This window comes from Falco peregrinus, chromosome 3 (genome assembly GCF_023634155.1).
Source record: "Falco peregrinus isolate bFalPer1 chromosome 3, bFalPer1.pri, whole genome shotgun sequence".
NCBI classification, from domain to species: Eukaryota; Metazoa; Chordata; class Aves; order Falconiformes; family Falconidae; genus Falco; species Falco peregrinus.
In genome coordinates this window covers 1972943-1995505 of record NC_073723.1, presented here as the reverse complement: position 1 = coordinate 1995505, position 22563 = coordinate 1972943, and the positions used below count along the sequence as shown (strand labels likewise).

General features: G+C 45.1%; 1 long non-coding RNA gene across 1 annotated transcript; it reads left to right on the top strand.

Annotated features, from left to right (window-relative positions):
- Positions 1-17695: 17695 nt before the first annotated feature.
- Positions 17696-21748, top strand: LOC114012101 (uncharacterized). The gene is made up of 3 exons (XR_003554372.2): positions 17696-18364; positions 20395-20522; positions 20618-21748. It is a non-coding gene; the product is annotated as an uncharacterized LOC114012101 (long non-coding RNA).
- Positions 21749-22563: the final 815 nt, after the last annotated feature.

Sequence of the window (22563 nt, the reverse complement as noted above, 5' to 3'; positions counted from 1 at the left end):
AGCCCCCCCGGCCCAGCCGGCCCCAGCCCCCCCGCCCCCGGGGGCACAGGCCCTGCCCCAGCCCGGCCCCAGCCCGGGCTCCTCCCCGCGGGGCCACAGGCCCTGCCCGGAGCTGCCCCAGCGCCGCTGCCCGCGGGTCACAGCCCCCTGCGGGCACCCCCTGCCCCGGGGGGGGCCCTGCCCGGGCTGCGGGGGGGGAGCTGCTCCCCCGGGGGCTCCGCGGGCCGGGGGCGCCGCGGGCTGGGGGGGAATCTCTGCTCCGGGCCGGGAGCGGCTCCGGCCCCTCCGGCGCTGCCCGGGGGCTGCAGGGCCGCGGCTCCCACATAACCCTACCCATCTCTCCTGCTGGCACAGATACATTTTCCCCCTTGTGACGTATGCTGGCCCGGAGGCGCTACCACCGCCACTGATGGGCTCGGCCTTGGCCCCCGGCAGGTCCATCTGGGAGCAGCTGGAATTTTCCCCATTGGACATGGGGGAAGCTTCTGGCATCTTCTCACAGAAGCCACCCAGGTGGCCCCACTGCTCCCAAACCCTTGCCATGCAAGCCCACTACAATGATCTTCTTAAGAATATGAGTGTGGACCAGGCTATAGGCTTCTTGGCAATATAGGGATTGTACAGGTGCCAGGAGCAAACGGAGTATCACCCTTCACACACAGATGTAGCAGTACCATATCCTCTTTTGCTGCTATTTATAATATATATATAAAAAAATAAATGAAGACAAGCTTGCCTTTGACGGTCTGAACACTCTTGTTATTAGAAGCTATGCTTGGACATGCCCAGGATGTGAATGGGAATTCCCTGCTGTGGGTTGACAACAAAGAATTACAGTTGATCACTTGTTAGAAAAACAGTCGAGCAAAACTGGATAAGCGGAGATGCTCTGTTTGGCACCACCTTCAGAGAACAGCAGCCCCTACACAAACAGTGCTTCCTGGTGGGTCATAACTAGGAGGGTCCTGCTTTGGCAGCAGGGAGACTGAGTATGGCAGAGAAGAGGGATCAAGGGATGTCTGAGAGCCTGAGGAATTAGTAACACATTGTAGATTTTATTCTAGAATGAGTAGGACTCTCTGATTTTGGGGTCGATCTGTTGTGATTCCCCGTATTAAGAAAATATCTTCTAGGCTTTTCCAAGTCTGGAATATGCTCTGTCCCCAAACAGAGCATAACAAAATTATTGATGGTCCAGACATGGGGCAAGAGGATGTGTCTGCTCTCACATCCCCAGCTCTGTCTTTTTGTGCTGAAAGGAAAACAGATGTTCTCCAGATGAAAGTTATGTTGTTACCACTCTTGCTACTGGCCTGCACTAAAAATCTCTTTTACTGAGAAACAGAGATCCTGTGTGAGTTGGGGTGGGAAGTCTTGGATTTGTGACCAGACTAGTTGAGTGACTGGATGTTACTGTTATTCAGAAATGACAACATAAAGCTGAACAGCAGTCAGCAGAGCCCAGGCTGAAGCTCAGGTTTCCCCTTTGCTATACAAGAGACCAAACATACAACTATAGCACCAGCCCCACCGAATAACAGCTGAACTCAGTAAGGCCCAGGACAACAAATTGTATTAATTCAGCTATTGGCATAAAACTTTTGTTTTAGCAGCTGATGTCTGAGAAGCTTATCAGTTGCCAAGTGTTTTCCTTTTGTTTCTTTGCTAAAGCCCTGCTGGGCCCAGATCAGCCCAGCTCCCTCACCAGACAAACCCTACCAAAGGCTGTAAATCAGCAGTTGCACTGGAAGCTGGTGTCAGGAGAGTCACTGTTACACAGCAGCCTGTTTTCTTTTAAACATGCAAGTAGTTTCAGTCTAAATTATGCCTGAAAAAGGTTTGTTGGAGAGGAAAAGCATTTAACCGGGTTCTGGAGAGCATTGCTCTGTGTCAGCATTGCCAACACTGCTTCTGGATGCCAGATTTTCCAAGACAGCTGCAGACTTAATACCACCTAGCTCCTCACAAAGTACTTTACATAGTCCTTCTACCCCATCCTCCAAAAGATCTTTTCAAGAGGACAGAGTTAGAAAGATCTTTCAGACAATATCTAGCTGAGGTGCCTTTAATATATTCCATATTTCACTGACATGCATATAAGAAATGTACTCTTCATCTACAGCAGAATTCAGGAATTATTAGAATGCAAAGATCTATATGTGTAGACTAGGATCCTTTAAAGGACCTATGAATATGGAGGAACAGATGCTTCAGGGAATTACCATATGAATCCACAGCATGCACAATACCATACAAAAAACGCTATTTATGATGGTTATGTCATTTTTGTGGAAACAAAACCTGCCGCAAATGGGCTAGAATAGCACCATTCAAATACTTCAGAAACGCAAAGCTTTCCCAGCGTTAGCTGTTAGAAACCTGACCTTTTTGCAATGTAAATACACTCTGGGAGAATAAAAGATATAAAATCTGACCCCAGGTCTCTCAGTCTGCATTGAGAGTCCCAGCTAGGATTAATTAATGTTCTTGTAAATTGAATTTCAGTGACAGAGAAATGTTTAACCTCCAGTGTAAGGAAGGCTGCAAGTTACCTGCGCTAGATGTTCTCTAGCAAATAAATCTACCCTACAGCAGGCTCTCTCACAAGTTTTCTGGCAGCCACGCTTCTTCCCTCTTAAGAGCTCCAACCAAAGAAACTGAAAAGCTGTGTCAGAAGAAGAAATCCTCCTTTCCCACCCTCCTCTGCAGGTTTGCCTTCTGTCCAGGCTCTTTGGAGCCCCCCACACCTCGTTCCTACTCAGCACCAGCAGGCAGGTCCTACCACCCCTTCTAGCCTGAGGCATCCTGCCAAGCCCAGCTGTAACAGAACAAGTCACTTCGGTGGACACTGTGTGGGGCACTAAAAATGATACGATGATATGAAATCCTGGCTTCTTGCCCTCCCTGATAAAACTCCAAGAGACTTCAAGAGCATTTGGTTCTCTGCAGCTAGACAAGAATGCAGTACCTTATCCAGCTTTTTGTGAAATATGTAGAAAGAAGGTAAATTCCTTGAAGACATTTCAAAACCTCCTTTCAGGTCTGTAATCCTCCATCAGACCTTACAGGATTTATTCTCCAAGAGCAATCCTTTGCAATTCAGTGCAATGCTTTCTTCAGGCTCCAGCACCTTGGTCTCCAACCCAGGGACTCTGTCTCAGGTTTTTTCCCATTAAATGCAGGTTGGGCCTCACCTGCTGAGGGCTGGGCTATTCCCCCGCAGGATCCAAAGTGCATTCCCAAAATACTCGTTAGGTGGATCAAACTTATCCTGGGGCTCATTCTGCTTGAATATGTAAAGGATTCCAATGTTATCTGGTACAGGATCTGTAGGGTACTAGCCTATGGTCTCCTCTCATACCTTATCTGGGATTTCCTACTCTTTGAGAGCAGCCAGGAAGATGCTGGTGGTGCCATATTCCTGACAGTAATGCCTCCCTCCATGCCTGCTCCCCATGACTCCCACTGGGGTGGGACGTGTCCACTAGCATAGATCCTCATCCAGCCTACCACAAGCAGTCTACCAAGGTTTATTTTAAGGCTAGTCCCATCCCCACAAGGACATAGCATTCAATATTAATTATTTTTAATGAATAATAAATTATTATTAATGTATTTGTAGCTGATAGGAGGAACATCCTTTTGGGGGGGGAATAGTGGGGGAGAGGGGACCGCGTGTGTATGTGTGCACATGCTATGGGAAGTCTGCATATACTCTGCACCTGCAACAGACCTCAGGTATTGTGATTACAGCCTGCTGGTAATCTTCTGAGAAATCTTCATTTTTCATTGGAAAATGCAGATGCAAATAAATTCAAAAGTATCCTAGGGAAGGGTGATTAAAGATTTTGTCATTTAAGACAGAAAGGCTAAAAAAAAAAAAAAGACTTAGATATCACTTTAAATTAAAAATTGTGTTTGCTTTTTCAATGAAAAAATCAGGAATCTAAGTTCCAAATAGCCTTTTATTTCATCATTCAGGGTTGCTTGGTGGAGCTGGGGTGGCTTTGTGCAACACCTGGGCAGGAAGCAGCCCCCAAAGACCAAGAGATCCAGATTTTGGGAGATCCAGAGACCTTTTCCCCTCCTGAAGTTTGGCCAATGTCTCAGCACTGAGACTTCAGCAGAGACTTTCCAGCCTGGGGTACCTCTGGGTAGAAACTAATGTCAGAAGGGAAAGGAAGACAAGCATTTTGCAGACTGTTAGTGTAGAACAAGCATGAGTGAACAGGAAATTGGAGTGGAGCTGGAGGAGAAGCAGAGACAGGACTGCCACTGGTGTCATGGCAAGGTCCTGTCTTAGCCCTCCCTGCTCTGGGACCAGGACATCTCTGGGCAGGAGCATGAAGATGGAACAACAAAAGGAAACTGTGAGACAAGGAGTGTAAGGGGAGATGACCTTTGTCAGGTTAGCTGACACAGCTGGAGAAGGCAGAAGGTGCTTCTGGCCAGCAAACTCTTCTCCAGGCTGGTATGGTTTACCCGACGGCAGCAAGTAGAAATATAACCTCTTCATGCAGACTTTGCCTCGCTCATATTCAAAGACCTGTATGGATGTCATATCACTTCTGAAATAATTCTCTGACATCTGTAGCCGCACAAACTCTTAAGACCACTTTCCCTAGCTAGCAATGAACACTCCAGCATGGCCACCTGAGAAGTCTTCAGCTGACTTGTTTGCTTCCCACATTCTTTTTTTCATTCTCTATCTATCTATTTATTTATTTATTTTCCTGTTCCTAAACTCTAAAATACACCTGAAAATCAAATGGCAAAGAAGACACACTTCTAAACATAAAGCATCTTCCTGGTCCTGTGCCTTTGTGGGAAATCCTCTGGGTAATCATCTGGGGCTCAGTAGTAACCTGTGCATCTGCCATCAGCGCAAGTGATAATTCCTCTTCTGGAGGAATGCAAAACCTGAAACACAGCTATGGCTGCAGCTTTGCTGTCCTAGCTTTAAGGGTGTTTTTAAGAGGCAATCGAACAATCTGACCAGTAAGCAAAACTTGTGACTTGCTTTCTCCCACTCACACTTACCAGAGCCAGCACAGGGTATAATAATGTTCATTGTTTTGGTTAAAAATAACATGGAGGAAGTAATACTTCCCCTTAACTGAGTCAGCTCAAGGCAGCTTTTTTAAAGAATGGTGAATTGTGTTACAGGACGTTTCAGCCTCTGAGAAATGCAGTGCAAGGTATCAATAAATGTGTGTCTGCTCCCAACAGGCCTCTCAGCAAAGGTCGGCGGCCAGACCAAGCATCTGTCTAAGGTTTCACAGTACTAGTGTCCTCCAGGAAGGTTTTTTTCTGGTCAGATCCTGACAGTTTGGACAGGATGATGGAGCCGCTGGAGGCAACTGTAAATGTCCCAGTAAATGGTGCAGCTGATCAGTTTGGTTGGGTAAATGGTGTGGGCTTTTGACTACAGGCTGGTGTTTGTTTGCATTGTGGCAGGGACACTGACCGATGAGAACCCGGCTTCTGCTCAGACTGGAGTCCACCTGACCTTGCTTCCTTCCTCCTCCATTCCAAGCTCAGGTTCTGGGGTGACAGGTCCAAGTTGCAGCACCGTCAGCTGACGTGTGGCATTGAAAATCCTTCCTAGTTTTACTTATAATATCTTGTTCATCCCTCTTGGTGTTGCAGTTGCACAACCGTGTGTGTTTCAGCACCGGAGGACATGCTCCCTGCACACAGCTCTATGCAGTAAGCTGGGTGGTTCCTATTATGGCCGCTATTAAAACATAAAGGAGAGATAAAGACATATGTTTCAAAGCGACAAAGGAACAGGATGGCAGATGCACACAAACGGCTGAGTAGTTACAACATATTTCTGGATAAGTATTCTTATCTGAAGTCAAAATTTCATGTTTACATTTTGAACTCCCATAAACATCTGCTGAGCAGAAAGCACAGTACAATAAAGCAGTACTTAACTTTCAGGATGGTGTTGACCAAGCTTTGCCATATCTCCAGGCAAATCACATCAAGTGTGTCCGAGAGCTCCCTTAGCACAGTAATCTATTACAAACGATAATGAGAATTTAATCAATAACTGATTTTCAGGGGGGTTTCAGCAGACATCACAAATCACCGCTGGTCTTTGCTCAAGCACATGACTGCTCTCAATAAACACATGCAAGTGAGTTCAAGTGTGCCAGTAAAGTGTCTCCTGAACAGCAGCAGGAACGGTAGTTTGTGTTCTGGTTGGTATCAAGATGGCAGCTCTAATTTTGGAGATGTGCAAGGTGAAATCAGCAGATGTTGGTCCCAAAAGGAGGAGGCTCAAGTCTGTAAGCATTGATTCCTTCACAGGTTCATTCATGATGTCAGTCAACTCCTCTTCCTTTTGCACAGGTCCTTTGAGTAGTAGCTACAAACACATCTTGTGAAAGAACAGCTTTCCTCCCTTACGTACACATGAAGTACACTTAGGGTCCATCATTTCTTTTGATTGTCAGCACTGATGAAACCCTGGTTGCTTGTTTTCCTTGTGTGGCATTTTTTCTATGACCCACCACCCTCCCCATGGTGCTATTCCAAGCTGTGATCACTGTAAGCAGGTAATGTTCAATCCATCTCCATTTTCATCATGATGCAGTGGAAGGAGCACCAGGCTGGGGTCAAGGAGGCATGAGGAGCTGCTGGAAGCTGCCTGGAGCTGTAACCATATGTGAAAGCCCCAGTGGCTGCTGCTGCTGCTTGTGAAGATGGGACTTGTGGATTTGCGATGATGAGTGGAGCAACTAGAAAGCAGCAGAGAGATACTGTAGAGCCCTCCCTGCAGACTGCACCCTGGAGCCCTCAGCAGCATGGGAGTTTCTGACCTCTGCCAATAAAAAAAAAAAAAAAAAGTGTGAAAAAAGTGTTCAGTCTTACATTTGTCAAAATAAAAGGAACTTGAGATATAAGCGAACTTTAAGCCCCAAAACAAAAATATTTTTCCATAATGCTGAAGTGTTTTCTTCATTTCTTTACCTCTCATTAAAAAAAACAGGCAAGGTGTTATGTAAAGTACTTGCTGCATCTTGGTGAACATCACATTCCCAAATACTAGCCTCCAGCACCAGGACGCCCGGTTAGCTGGGTAAGATAATTTGCAGTAGTACCTTGCTACTCCATTTAAAATATCTGTTGCATAATTGACTCTTTTGATGGGAGCTTTACTTTGGAAAAGAAAAGCAGTATATACATATATTCTGTTGAGAAGTTGTAACATGTTGCTACTGGCTTTACCTGAGAGGTTTGTCCAAATGGGGAATGTGCTCCATCACACTGATGAACACTCAGAGGTGTTCCCACATATCAAAGTAAGAGGAGTCAGAAAAGAAGGAGTACAGCACTCTGCCCAAAAGCATCCGCCTCCTGCGTTTTCTTAGAGCTACTGTGTTTGGAGCTGTAGATCTGTTTCTTTTCTTCTCCAGACCTATGGGGTTTTTTTCTTCTTTTTTCTGTACAGCAGAGCCAAAAGAACCCATAAGCACCTTTGCCCTGTGCTGCACACATACCAGCCCTGCAGATGGAGGTCCCCATTTCAGTTATCTAAGGCACAGCATGGCCCTCATGGGACTGCCCTGATCCGATTTGCAAACCCATGTGAAAGAGGGTCAGCTCTCGAGTTGCTGGGAGAAAATCAGGGATGTGAACAAGGCTGGTTGCTATTACACAAACCTTTAAGTTTCAGCTAATACTTTTGGCCTTGAAAGGTCACTGGGCATGGCACTGATATGGCCTTGAGGGCTGGAGGAGAATCCCCCACCGGCTCTCCTGTAGTACAACCACTTTCTGCTGCTATTTTGAATGAGCACTGCCCAAACCGTCACACCACAAATTATGTGACAATTTGTGGTGTTATATGACACTTTTTATGCCATATACATATAACAAAAATAAGAAATTATATGACACAATGTGTCAGACACATTGGGCCAAATCTTGCTCAATTCAAACACTCAGCATAACTCCTCATGTGAGTAAGAGTTCTCCATCAGCACTGAGGTCATTACTGAAGCTATTTAAACACTTGCCACTCCCTTCCCTCCTTCTCCTCCTCCTGTCCACCTCTCCACTGTCCAAACCAAACAATTTCCCCTTCCCATGCTATATTAAGATCATATGCAGAAAATCCAACACATTATCCTCAGGATTAAGTAGCATTAGCAGAGCATATTAACATGTCGCTGCTATGTTTGTATCAGGGGCATGTTTATTCTCAGCAGGCACTAAATGTTCTCAGCGATTCCCTGCACAGGGAAGGTGGGTAGTACATTTAGAAGCTGTGGAACAGTTTAACTACAGCTATACTGAGGAATTTGCCTCAGGAATGTAAACAGATCCAGGAGGTTTTGCGAGCCAAGGCAATTAATTTAAGAGTTCTCTAGCATGCGTACACATGCGTATGCACACATACCTGCTCACACCCTTCTGCCTGTTCCCCTATATAAATATACAACAAAAGCAATATTTCTAAGACGCTAATAATAGTAAATGCTCTTGCCACAGAGATGAAAACTTCATAGTTATTTGGGGTGGAGTGGGAGGTCATCCACTGGTCAAACAAGGAGGTATCTATTCATGATGCAATATTAAAGGATGACCTGGGCTTAGCTGCAGTGCATGGGAAGTGTACATAAAATACATCTCTGAGAAGATTAATATGGTTAAATACATTTGCCATAACAAAGAACAGCTTGACTTCAGGAAAGAAAAATCAAAACTATTCTTGTCAGGTATTTATTGGAGCCTTGGGTCATTTTAATCCTTCAGTGCAAATTGTTTGTTCCTCTGTTTTTGTGTAGCTCTTAGACACCCAAATAAAATGTTTTTACATGTCAGTTCTAGCCTTAATCTCTGCCATATTCTCCTTTTAGGCTTGGACTGTTTCAATGATACATTCAGAATGCTGCACCTAAAATTTTTGCATGACCCATTGGCAAAAAAGGATCAAGACATATATACCAGGTAGATGTTCAATAATCCTTGAGCATCACCCAGTTAATCAGTCTACTGATCAGCTTCTGCATATGCACTGAGCTGCCCTGCCCAAGCATTCAGGTACCTACTGCCCCGTGCTCACTCAGTTTTGAAACTATGTTGGGCACCAGCTCAGTCCCCTGAGGGTCCTGCTATGTTTGTTGTGCCTGGCAACACCTTCATCATGCTCGAAAAATCAGGTCCCTCTCAAAATCAAAGCAGGGCCACTCCTTTTAAAAGGTGATTACTGATGCTCTTGGCGTCCACCTTTTACATACCACTCAATGGTTAAAGCATTTGCCAAAGAAATGAGGGCTTACGCTCCCAGCTGAGGTTCGACCTTGGGTGGTTCAAACCATCAAATGCCAAGACAACATGGGATAGTACATCAAGCCAGAGCCTCAGCGTCAATGCCAGGAGCACATCTAACTCCAGTGTGGTCACAGCACTCCAACAGAAGGAATTGTTCAGTGTTGTGGGAAAACGTAGAGACCACCCCTACCAAGAAGGATAGCCCTGATTGTATTTGGTGAGAGACTTGCTGCATTATATGTGCTCTGAGAGTGCCTTGGGGGCTAGGGCTTGCAGGCAAACCTCTGAGGAGCTTCTGGATTCTGATGGGTTTTGGAAGGAGGTCAGCACTGACTTACTCAGCCTGGGCATCTCTGGATAGGCAGCTTGGCCACAGGAGGAGACTCAGGAGTACACATAGCCAGAGCGGGAGGGCTAAAGGATATGGCCCCAGCCATAACACCTGACCCAAAGCAGATAGGCCAGCCCAGCTGGTGGCTTTTGGGATGCCTTCAGTCACCAAGAAGTGCCTGAAAAGTCTGATGAGTTTAAGTACCCTAAAAGTAGACAGACTTTTTGGTTGATTTTGGAGACTTATCTGTTTCTAGCCCACATGGCCTTTATTGGCTAGGGTGGAATTGGATTGGATTGGATTGGATTAGATTGGATTGGATTGGGTTGGGTTGGGTTGGGTTGGGTTAGGTTGGGTTGGGTTGAGTTGGGTTGGGTTGGGTTGGCCTGGATTGGATAGAAACAGCAACAAACTCTCAGTTTATTTTATATAAATTGGACTGACACCTAAGCAACAGTAGCAGGGAGGCACAGTACTCACTTATGAGGTTCTGCTGTGGGAATGAACTCTCCAGCATCAAAGTCTGTCTCAAATACAGAGACAGGCTTGGGGACGAGTGGCTGGAAAATTGCCCAGTGGAAAAGCACCCGAGCAACAGCCAGTTCAGCTGGTCAACAGGCAGCCGAACATGAGCCAGCAGTGTGCCCAGGTGGCCAAGAAGGCCAACAGCATCCTGGCTTGTATCAGAAACAGTGTGGCCAGCAGGAGCAGGGCAGTGATTGTCCCCCTGTGCTTGGCACTGGTGAGGCTGCACCTCAAATCCTGTGTTCAGTTTTGGGGCCCTCACTACAAGAAGGATGTGGAGACACTGGAGCGTGTCCAGAGAAGGCAACGGAGCTGATGCAGGGTCTGGAGCACAAGTCTTCTGAGGAGCAGCTGAGGGAACTGGGGTTGTTCAATCTGGAGAAAAGGAGGCTCAGGGGGATTTCATCATTCTTTACAGCTACCTGACAGGAAGGTGTAAGCAGCTGAGGGTCAGTCTCTTTTCTTAAGTAACAAGCGATAGAATAAGAGGAAATAGCATCAAGCTGCACCAGCGGAGGTTTAGATTGGATATTGGGAAAAAATTCTTCACCGAAAGGGCTGTCAAGCACTGGAACAGGCTGCCCAGGGAAGTGGTTGAGTCACCATCCCTGGAGGTATTTAGAAGACACGTAGATGTGGCACTGAGGGACATGTTATAGTGGTGAAGTTTGCAGTCCTGGGTTAACGGTTGGACTTGATGATCTTAAAGGTCTTTGCCAACGGAAATGATTTTGTGATTCTAAATCCAGATTTTCTTCAAGGTGTCTGGGTTATGATATTTTTCAAGTATATTTAGATCAAGGAATTACAATTTCAGGGTATTTACTCTGATGTTTCTCTATTGAAATAAACAATCAAAATACTTTATTGAGTTTATAAGTACTGTTGGGTGTCTTTTTTACAGGGGTGGCCTCTAACAAGAACCTTATCTCAAGCATCTGTGCAAATACCATAGAGAGAAAGTGGGAGGGGAAGGGAATTCTGCAATCCCTGCAAACAGGAGGGACACAAAAATGCTTCTGAAGGACTCCCAGCAGCCTGATTCTAGCCATTTATCTCAATGTCACTGTGTCAGGAGATTTCCCTAACAGACCTCTTCCAGAAGGTACTGCACTGAATTCTTAGCAGCCCTTCACACCTAGGTCCCATGCAGCACTTGGCCTTGCAGCAGCCATGAGTTCAGGTGGGCATGTGAGGTCGATACTTGGAGGCACATGTAGGCGTGAGCTGATGCAACTCCAGCAGCTCCACAGCAGCCTAGTGGAGACTTCTATCCCATGGTCAAAACGCAGAAGCTCATCTACTTTTTTCCTGAGTGGTAGGCAGTATTGCACTTAGAAGAGCAACTGGAACAGGGTGGGGTTTTTTGAGAGTAAAGTTAAGTTTCCACACTGAAACACAAAAAAATCCACACACTTCCCTGCTGCTCAAAGACAAAACACTCCAATTTCTGGCAGCCTCCTTCAGGCAGATTCTGTTTTTTCTTGGCAGTAGCAATACAGGCACAAACAAGTATTAGCATCATCGCTGGGACTTTTTCATATTTTATATAAGAGGTGCTTGATAGCTTTATGAGATATTTGGAAAACGTGGATAATTGGATCCTGATTTTTAATTGGTACTGAAGTCATGCCTCACAGTCCCGTCCATGGCCTAGGATCTGGCTCTCCCAGTTGCGCCAAAAATGCTGAAGAATGGCATCCATTGGCTGGCACAGTGTGGTTCTTCACCGTGGACATGCAGAGCAGGACCTGGTGGACTCCATTGTTCTCACCATGTGGGATGCTCAAACTTCTCAAGCCAGAGCAGGCAAAGGCTTTCCACACACCTCTTGGAAGTGAGCTGCTAGGTTTCACTGTAAAATCTACTCTCATGAAAGAGGTTCAGATTATCTGTCCCTGTAGTTCATAGAAGGACTCTCAAGGATGGGATTACCTAATTTTGTTTACCTAAACGTGTGATATCTAATGCAAACTACTCTTGTACTCTCCCTCTGTGGTTAGTGGAGAAAATAAACACATGGAAGGACAATTAACTCCTTTTAGACGCTCCTTTAAGGGTGGGATGGGTTATCTTGCATAGGTGCTTCTGCACTGCCTGCAAATGACTGATGTGCCTCTTAGCAGAGATGAATTCCACTTTTAAATCACACAGGACGAGGTCCAAAAAAGAGACCATGCCCGACTACTCTCATTTCTCCCAACTCTGCACTGCAGCTCATCTGTTTTAGCAGTAAATAGGAAAAACATCTGACCCTGTGTCAGTTGTCAACATTACAACTCTCCCACTGCCTCTGCTCCAGGAAGGGCTAAGCCCTTTGTCTTTACATGAAATTTTTCTGAGCGTAGATTTATAGCTGTTATTCATTAAATAGACCCAGCTGGCCAGAGGGCTGCCCCAAACACTTCATTCTTGGTAGTTTTGTACAGGGACGGTTTATACATAGCAAAGCTGTTTATTTAATCTACAGTAAAAGCCTGCCTTCAGGATTGTGCTACCACAAGGTAGGGTGGCTACTGATATTTTTTAAAGCTTAGATGTCCTTTCAATTTATTGATTATAAACACAAGAGGAAACCACAGTCCAAGTGCCAAGAGAAACCCAAAATAATTTTTTGGCATCTGAAGACACCTAGAGCTTCCGGCACTTTATGTTTTCCACCTTGTGTCTGCTGTCCCATTTAAACTTCTCCTCAGAAGGGGCTCACTGTTACTTCAAACCTACACCACTACAGCTTCCTACAGTTTGGCTCTGCCCCTTTCTTGATGTCTGCCCCACTTTTTGCTACTTTGTGTTGCTCTTCCCTGCCCTAATATCTTTTCTCTGTTTGCTTTCCTTAAAAAAAGTATGAATCGTCACCTTGAAGTGTCTCTCTCCTTTGGATTGCTTAGACTCAATGCCAGCCTAAAAAGTTGGTCAAACACTGGTGAAATTAATCACATCTGAACTGCCATTGCCTTTTAATCAGAAGCCCACTGATTAGTGTGATCTAGCCTTGTGTCCCTGTTTTGTTCAGAAGAGTTGACCAGAGAGCATTTTAATTAGTAGGCTACAGTGTATTCCCTTGTACAACTGCTCCAATTACGTTTAATCAGTAACACTGTACATGCAATAATTAATGAACATTAAAACAGAGAGAGCTTGACATGGTGATTCATTGGTTTAGTAATCTTTGGTCTGCTATTCGGCTACTTTGGTTTTTTTTCTATCGTCTATGGAGCAAATTCTTTCAGGAAGCTCGTTCAGTGTGTCAGGACTCTCAAGTTCTGTTCCAGTGTTACCAGTATTACATTTAGTTTAACACCCAAGAGCTCCATTGACCAGCACCCCAAGTCTGTTGTAAAGGTCTTCAGTGGTTGCTGAAGCCAAATGAGCTCATCTGGGGTAGAAGGTGACATGGTGCAATGTGGTTAAGCTGCTGAATGGCTGGAGAAGAGGTGAAGTTTGCCCAGACTGACAATGACATCAGTTCACCATGGAGAAAACCAGGGACATCGCAGGCTGTGCAAGCACCCAGCCTCCCCAAGAAACAGCATTTTACATTGCCAGTGCACAGCAACCCACAGCAAACACGCCTGAATATGGGCCAGTGACACAATCGTCACATCTCAGCTCAGATGAGGGCCACTTCTCTGGCTGCCATCTGCAAGTGCTGCTCCTGTACTTAAAATGAACCTGTTACTTGACACGAGGCAAAGCAACGGTCCTTAATTTTTCATGCCTATTTGAGAAGCCTCCACATCCTGTGCAAGACACAGTGTTTGCATAAAAAATTGTTTTCTTTCCATCAACAAACTAATTGATGCATGGAAGAGCATGAGGTAAAAGTTGAAGTTTTTCAATGGCATGTCCAAAACATTTTTATCCTGTTTTCAGAAATGGTCTATCAGAGGACAGTTTTATACTTTGAAAGAGGGAAAAGTGTCCAAGGCACCTGAAGTTCACTTTCTCCCCGAAATCTAATATACTACAATTCTTCTTCACCATCAACACTCAGCATGTAGCAGGAAGGTAGAACAGAATAATGGGCTTTTGACACTTTCCAAAGAAAAGCATGAAGTGCAATAGGCTTTTTCCTTCTTTCATTAAAAAGAAAATTTATATCACATTTAGCCAGCAAAAATAATTGCAAATCTGTTGGGAGAACTGTGATAAAAACAAGCATCTCAGATTCCTTGTGGCCTGGCTAAAACAATATTCTTTCCTTAATCTTTATTATAAACAGTATGAGGAGAAAAATCCAAAAGAAACAGAATTATACATTGATGCTTCATGTAACAAATAGATTTGAGTGAGCGCTTCCAAGTCATGAGATTAATGCACAGGAGTTGGTCCTCTGGTCAATGCTGGACACTGTCTGGAATGCTACGGTCCTTCTAGCTATGCTCTGATGACTGAGGTTAAGTTCAAATGTTTAGATCTTTAAAAAACATAAAAGCAAGGAGCTTATAACGCTTCATGTCCTGCTGCATACATCATTTAGTGACTGCTTGAGGCTTGCAATTTCTGTTTCTGATATGGAGAGAAATTGCCTGGAGTCAGCTATTTCTTGGGGCTGTTCTTGTTTATTTTTAATGGAGACACAAACATCTGATCCTCCAAACACAAGCAAACAACAGTCTAATCCCTTGCCCAGGGATCCCCTCGCCCAGCAGCCTCTCTGTAGAGGGAAGCCTACTTTTGAGACACAGCGAGCATCACCAGGCAGGCCTCAGCCAGCAGCATCCTGGCTCCACGGAGCACAGCAAAACACCACGGGAAACTGTCAGCACAGCTTTACGTGACATTTCAATATGTTAGCTGAGAGCTACTCCCAGCCTCCAAACCCCTGACTTTTGGCAAGTGAAGGGTTGAAGTGAAGGGCCAGCGTATCTAAGCTGGGGCCAAACCAGACGTGGCTTGCGTCCAAGTGCATCAGTAAACATCCTCATGCTCCCCAGCACTTCCAGGTTAGGGCATATCTAAAATACAGAGATTTGCTGACGTTGCTGTATTGCTCTAGAGTGGGAAAGAATCATTATGTGAACTAAAATGGCAGTATCGCCGACAAAACTCTCCATGGCGAGGCAAGATACACATGCAAGAGGAGCCCATTTCTATATATTTTTTAGCTGAAACAATCTGGGAGGCGATTTGATCAAATGTTTTTGTCAACATGAGCTGTGTCATCACTGGCTAAATGAACCAGTCCATATGTGTTGGCTAGTCTTCCTGCCTTTCTCTTGGAATTTCCAAATATCTCAAAGCATGAGCCTTAAAGTTGCAGCTGTGCATCTTTGCAGTCACCAGTGATGTGGCTTTTTAGGTTGATAGTGGTTATTATTTGGTGCCTAACTAACTGTGCTGTAAGCATATAATATGGCTTTGTTTTTACTCCTCTGGTACAATGACTGAAATAATATCCGTCGGACACTACATCTCTCATTTGACACTAGTATTTTTCCCCATGGTGTCTGAAACCTGAGGTCACCATTTGTTTTCTTTGGATTATTATTATCTCTGTATAGACAATGTATTTTGTACTTATTTATGCCCCCCTTTGATGCTCTGAAGGTAGTCAGAAGGTGGGTAATTGTCCAAGGACTATACAGATTCGACCTGCAGCAGCAGCCAGCCCCATGCATGCAGTTCTGGTTTACAGATTGATGGGATCCACCGTCTTCATTGCATCCATCAGGTAAATCCAACATGTATGCTTCACTAGCCTGAACTGCGCTGGTAATACAGTCTCTGTGTCACATCGCTCTCGATGTTTTTCTTCACTCATACGTTTTGTTAGCTTAGACCTTGCTATCCTGCTTTCAGCAGCACTGCTGTAATCATCTGTGAAAAAGCTTAACTGGACCACCAGTTTCAATCTTCAGCGGTATCCTCAGGCTGATAATAAATGTGCTATTGTAGGGCAGATACAACATAATCCTGACAAGCAGATCTGGCCCCAAAATTTATTATACAAATTATTTTTATTTTCTATCATATTTGTTTTAATAATGTCATGGAAATTACTCTTTGGGATTCCAGAACTGACAATGAAGCATATTGCTATTTAAGAACACAAAGCCACTGAAAATTTAAAGACATGCAGAGAGGGAGGGGAAAAGGGGAGGTATTGTGGAACCTCTTCACTGGAAAAAATGCAGTTAGCTTTACTAATAATACCTCCACACACATGTGATCCCTTTTCAGGAACCAGCACTGAGGAGACAATGGAATAAGGGAGCAGGAGCTCAACCACACCTCTCCAGCCTCCGTGGGAAGATTTCCACATCACAGCAGGTTTGCAATGCCCAACGGGTCTTGCCATCAATCAGAGAACCAGCTGTCTTCTCCTAAGCACATGGGCAGCCAAAGCGTTGCCACTCTTAATGACAATTCGGCAAGAGGAGCCTGGCAGAGAATCAGAGGAGCTAAGCTGTCCTGTTTACTCACAACCTATTGAGCAGCCTCCTGCCAGCTCTGGCTGAGCTGGCCACCCATCAGGGGTGGAACGGTGTCTGCAGTGGCCACGGGTCTGCTTCCACTCATGCCTTTGAGCAGAGCATTTCCAGACACCTCCCAGCATTGGTGGATGTTGTCGGGGGTGCTCTGCTTGGCATCCCTCTCTGGTGCCCTCTCCATCTTTCTCCTGAGCCATCAGCCCTCGCACCCTTCCCCTTCTTCTGCGGCTGTCCCTCCTAACCAGCAGTTTTTCTCAGCCTTGATTACCATGCAGAAGGGTGTGACAGAAGGTGCCAGAGGACCCACTGCCACCACATGGCAAGGTGCATGTGTGAGGGGTTGGCTCACACAGTGGGCTTGGTTGGAAGGGGTAGGACTCACCTGCAGCATGGTGCCCTGATCTCCCCTCAGCTCAAAGAGATGGGACCCTGCCTGTAAGTGTCTACCTGATTAGGCAGGTATGACTCCCTGGGGTGGCTGATGACCTGATTACAGGATCCATTAGGTTGATACATGGAATAAAAAGGTGGGAACAGGGTACAGTGCTACAATGCATGGTGGAGTATGGGATATTGTAAAGGAGAAGCCCATAATCTTGGCCCAGGATGTGAAATTTGATCATTCTGATGGAGGATGGGAAGAGACTTGAGGACCACCAACATGCAAGTGCTTTTATGGCACAGAGCATCTGCTGACAAAACCCCATGTGCACAGTCCTGTTTTTACAATGTGTATTTTGCACGGACACAGACTAACTAACACTAACAAGCCACAGCTGACTTTGATACTGACAGTTACCAGTCTGTGGCTCTCGAGGAGCCTTTGGTAGGATCTGTGCATTTAAAAATGAAGCAGCCCCAGATTTTTTTCTCCTCTTGTGGAGAGTTTGTGGTAAAATCATGGTGAATACTTGCATTAGTAGGGAGGCCTGCAGGCACATTGCCTGTGAATGGTAGTATTTTTTCTGGGCTTAGCAGGATCTCTTTTCTGCTGTGTCCGTGCATTTGTACACTCATGTGAAATGTGATCACAATACATGTTCAAGATAAGAAACCAAGCCATTGATGTCCAAATGATTAGCTTTGACTGGTTAATAAGTACCTACATGACAAACAGAAAAGTCTGATAGAAAGGACTGTTACACATGAAAAAAAATTGAAGCAAATAATAAGTACAGGATAAGAACAATAAGGTGCTGAAATGAACTGTCACACTTTCTGTTTCAGCTTACCAAGTAAAATTAGACAGCTCGTGTGCTGGGTGATCAGACTCAGGAGATCAGGCATTTCCATCAAACTGCATGGAAACAGTGATGGGTCAAGCTGGGACTACTTCTGTTTTTTCCCACTGACCTGGCATTTTGGCTCTAAAACCTTCTTTCCAAGTACTGGGAACACTGTGAATTTTCAGGACATTGGGCTGCAATTTTCCATGTCGTTTCCATGCCTTAAAAGAGTCTGAACCTTGAGGTTTGAATCTTAAGATTTTTTGTTTGTTTTTCTTGCAGTTTTAAGTTTGCTTTGTGGTTTTTGTAGAAGTTTTCAGCCAAAATTATTCTCAAAAGCCTCCGAAAGAGAAGGAAAGAAGGAAACAGAAAGAGTACAGGGAGGCATAGGTCTGCAGCCCACAGAAAGGGAAGAGACCATCAAAAACCAAATATTAGAAACATGACCATAGTGGAATGAAGGACTTGCTGCAAGAGGAGGCTGAGAAGAAACATGGAGTGTGGTGAGACAAAGAGAAGATCGTCCATCCTCCAGTTCTGCTGGAGTGACAGAGAAGGTGAGGTTCATGAAGAACAGAAATGACCTGTCCTATTTCTTTTCAACAAATCAATATCCAGTTGCAACATTCCCTTACAGCAAAGTTTGCATTAACATTAGGAAATAAAGCTAACCTACTTAAATTGGGAGGCAAAAGAATGTGTGTCCAGGGCCTACAGTGAGAAGGAGAATGTGGGAATAATAAAATGTTTGTTGTCTGCTCCAGCATGAATGTGTAAGATGATCTTGAGAAAGCCATCTGCAAAAAAACCCCATAACCAAAAAATTTCAGTATCTCACAGGAGGGCTGGGAGGCCCTAGAGGTGCCAGCTTTCAGTTACTACCAAACTCTCTAGGACAGCATAAACAATCGTTTTCTCACATTTGTTCTATAATTTTTTTTTTGCCGAGAGTGCTTTGAAAGCTGCCTGACCCTGTGGTCCTCACACCACAGCAGCTGTACGATGCTGATTTATGTCAGAGGATTGCTTTTGTAAGGACTGTGGTCTCCTTGTGTCTCTGGAGAAGATCTAAAAAGCTGAGGTGGACTCACTGAAACCCTCACACGGTACCTTTATTACAGAGCACCCAGTCCTGACCCAGAAAACCTTGCTAGTGTGTGCAAACTGCTGCTTATTCTGCAGAAATGAAACTTGCTGCAGCGTGGGGGTCTGCAACAATGCCGCAGCTTTTTGGTTGGACCCGTGTGATTTCTGACAGTGACCCCCAGGCCTGAGGCACTTCACAAGCCCCTTTTTCCTTGGCTGTAAGGGGATCTAGCAAACAGCCTTACTACCCAGGCCAGGAGGAGACACAGAGGCAGGCTGATCTATTTGGGTCTTCTATAGGTGTCCTTTAGCCTTCCCAGCTGCCCAGCAAACCCTGTCCCCCCAGACAGCACTTTAGCTTGGCCAGGTCGCAGGTGCTTTGTCTCGGGACATTCAAGATGCTTTATCTTGGGGCATGCCAGATTGCCTGTGGGGACACCCTGGGGCAGGCACCTGCATCCAGTCCTGGCGTTAAGACACCTGTGGTGCAAAGAAACTTCTCAGATGCCTTCTGCATGGGAGTTTGCCTCTCCTTCCTCAGAAGACTGCTTTAGTTAAAGTCTTTTTGGGGTGGCTGCCTAGCCCTTCCCTCCCCCATCAGGGCAGGGCCCGACCCTTCCTTCGAAAGGAATTGCTGGTGATGAGATTTCCATCTAAAAGTGGGATTCTGACCCTTTGTTTAAGAACAGAAATAAAACGTGCTTCATTGCACCTCATGAATTCTTTCAACACAAGCATCTTCAGTTACATGTTTCTGTAGCTGGACATATGTGTCTGTCACCACGGTAAGGGAGGAAAGAATTTCCACCGATGTGAAAGCATGGTGCTCCCTTTCATCCTGCTCTCATTGTTAAACAAATAAGCTGCCTTTAAAAGTATTTCAACATTTGTGTCTCCAAAAGGGGCTATTTTCACCCCTGTCTCAGTTCACACTTAAGTAGTAACCTTCTGTTTAGCGCATCTGTTAATGAAGGGCAATCATCTTGATTTCAGTTAGTGAAATTACTTTGTGTGTATGTGGGTGTGTGAAAATAATACAGTATCTTATTTCAAACCTCATGGGGTTTCAGCAATTATACCTTTAACAGAAAATCTCAAAAGTCAATAGCCTTATAATGTCTAACTCCTGGGAACCAGAGTGAGGGGAAATTAAAAATCCATCTTTGAGTTTAATGGTGTAAAAATATGCGTGTAGATAACCACCATTATGTGCCTAATTCCCTCCTGCTGAAGTACACATCCTGAAAAGCTCACCTCGCCCAGACAAGGTAAAGGCAGATCCCACAGCCCCTGCCTGCTTGTATCAGCCTGCATGGGAATATTGCACGGGGCGGGGCGGGGGGGGCTGTGCCCAGGCAGACATTTCCAGGTGCAAAGCAGCACGTCCCAGGTGAGCAAAGCCTCACCCACTTCTGAATATGCCTTTCTTCTTCTTGGCTGTTCCCTAATCATCCCACCCTTCTTCAGCTCCTAATTCCTTTTTTATTTTTTCTTGATCAAGGATATGCAAATGCTGCTCTGAGTCATGACTGCTGCAAAGAGTTTCATCTCTTCGATAACAGCAGCGCTGTGTGAATGTGTGCATTTCTGCTTTACGTGATTGTCTGCACGTCCCTTGGCACACAACAAGTATGTCTCCCAAACCACAGCTCACATGTCTAATCACTTCCACTCCAAACTCCTGAGGCTGAGTTAGGGACAATATAATAACCAGTTTCTTGCAGGCAACTGGGCAACAATCCAGCTTAAAGTTCACTGAATCTGCTGGCTGACATCTAACTCATCTGCAGTTCAGGTCCACAAATAATCTTCCACGGTCTCTTGGCAGAGGTAAGACTCAGAGACACTCCATCTTCTTGGGCTCTCCTGCAGTTGGAGATGCTGCCCCAAAGTGTGGAGGGACTAGCACGGGCAGGGCTGGTTAGGTGGTAGGGAAGGGGATCTGCCTGTTTTTGGAGACAGAAGGCTTGAATTCACAAACCAGACCACTAATTTGAAATTCACCATTTGCTGGCAGCAGATAACTTTGCATTCAGGTTGGCAGAGTGTTTTTCATTCTTCCAGTCCTGAATTGCTGTTTGTAGATGTTTGCACAGAGCTCAATATAATGGGATCTGGTTCCAGTTAAGGCCAGTTGTAGTGTACATGGTAAATAGTATGGGGAAATGACAGCAAACCTATCTCTTTGGGAGAGCCTCTAAAGTCAAGCAGCAGCATGTGGACAACATGGACACTGGCACAAAGACTGGTCCCACAGCCCTGTCCTTACCCAGTTGGAGGATCACCAGATAGACAGGGAAGAGGGCTAAAATGAACTGAAAGAGAATCTTTCCTTCCTTCCCTGTTCCCTGGTTTCAGGTCCAGCAGAAAGATAAGCACACATCTGCCCAAATTTGGTACCTTGCCTTCAGAAAGAGCTTATCTGAGCAGGCAATGTAGGGGTGAGCCCAGTGATGCACTTTCACATTTCAAATCTTTCCAATATTTTAAATTTCACATTCACTGCCAGCCAGCAGAATATCTGAAGCAGGATGAGTGGGGCAAGTATGACAGGGTATGTGTTGTGACATGATTTGTGACTTTAGAGCCACTCATCTCTGAGTGTTTCTAGGGAGAGGGTGTGGAGCAGGACAGTCTCTTCAGGCTGTTCATTGGTTTTTCTTCACAGTGCACATGATGAAGCTTCCTGATATTATCCACTATGTCAAGTATTACTCTGTTGCGCATTATAGAGCACTCTAGAGCGCACCTCTCAACTAGCCTTGAAAAAGAAACTCACCGATCCCACGCAATGAAAGTCCTTAGAGCAATGTTTTTTCATATAAATATCAATTTTGACCAATTCATAATCTTTCTATTCAGAAGTGGTTTAGTATTAAAGGTATTTCTCTTTGGTTTTCAGCTTGCTTATGTATTTTCTTGGTTTCCTCATTTAAAATTCCTTGCTTGCTTAGGAGCAGATCTTGTGACTTTTGCTTGAATAAGGAGAAACAGTCATGCCATAATTTGGCTCTGTTAGTAGTGAGGGGACGGAGGAGGAAAGGTTGGGAGAGGAGAATATTTTTCATTTTACTTAGGCCACGTATTACAATGGTTTGCAATACCAGTTTACAGGCAGAACTGGCCAGTTTGCTGGCACATATGAATCACTAGATGCAGATTCCATCCACAGCTGTTTAACCAGCTGTACCCTGGCAGAGGCAAGAAGAGGCAGGAATTGGAAATTCCTGCTGGGATAAAGCTGAGGAACAAGCAAAAGTATAATAAAAGTGGGAGTAGTCTGTAATGCACCAAATAGCCCAACACACAACACGAGGGCCTGGGCTGAAGCAGCCGTAGGCTGGAAGGGCTGCTCACTCCAGCTGCTCTTAAATGGGGGCAAATAGACCCCTGTGCAACTAATAGGCTTGCTGTTGGTACCCAGATGGGACACTGCAGGTACAGGCTGGCAGGGTAGGACAGAGGTGGGTTAGTGGAGAAATCAACTAATTCACTAATTATCTACTAGCAAAGAGGGACGAAGTAAGTCCAAAGATTCCGCAAAAGATGCTTGAAAATGAGTTGTAAAAGCCTGTCAGTGCTTCTCTGCACTGGGCAGAGGACAGCTACCTTGGAAATCATTTTGTTTAAGGAACTGCTGGACATCACAGCAAGGAGGTTTCTTTTATAA